This window comes from Penaeus monodon, chromosome 23 (genome assembly GCF_015228065.2).
Source record: "Penaeus monodon isolate SGIC_2016 chromosome 23, NSTDA_Pmon_1, whole genome shotgun sequence".
NCBI lineage: Eukaryota > Metazoa > Arthropoda > Malacostraca > Decapoda > Penaeidae > Penaeus > Penaeus monodon.
Genome location: NC_051408.1, coordinates 38564611 through 38564856, shown reverse-complemented (window position 1 = coordinate 38564856; position 246 = coordinate 38564611).

The window sequence follows — 246 nt, the reverse complement described above, 5'->3', positions numbered from 1 at the left end:
AAAGGACACAAACAACGAATTTAAAGCAACAAACAAAAAAAACCCCCAACTGCAGATTGGCAAACTGCCTTCCTTGACTGGAGAACAACCATATACTTTCGCACAAACACAAAGAATCACGCAACACCTGTGTATAAGAAATTACCGACTTTTTTTAAAACGACAAAAAGCGAAGTTGTGTGTCGATCGACTTCGATTATTCGAAAATTTGTTTTGAGGTATTTAAATGTCGATTTTTTACTACTA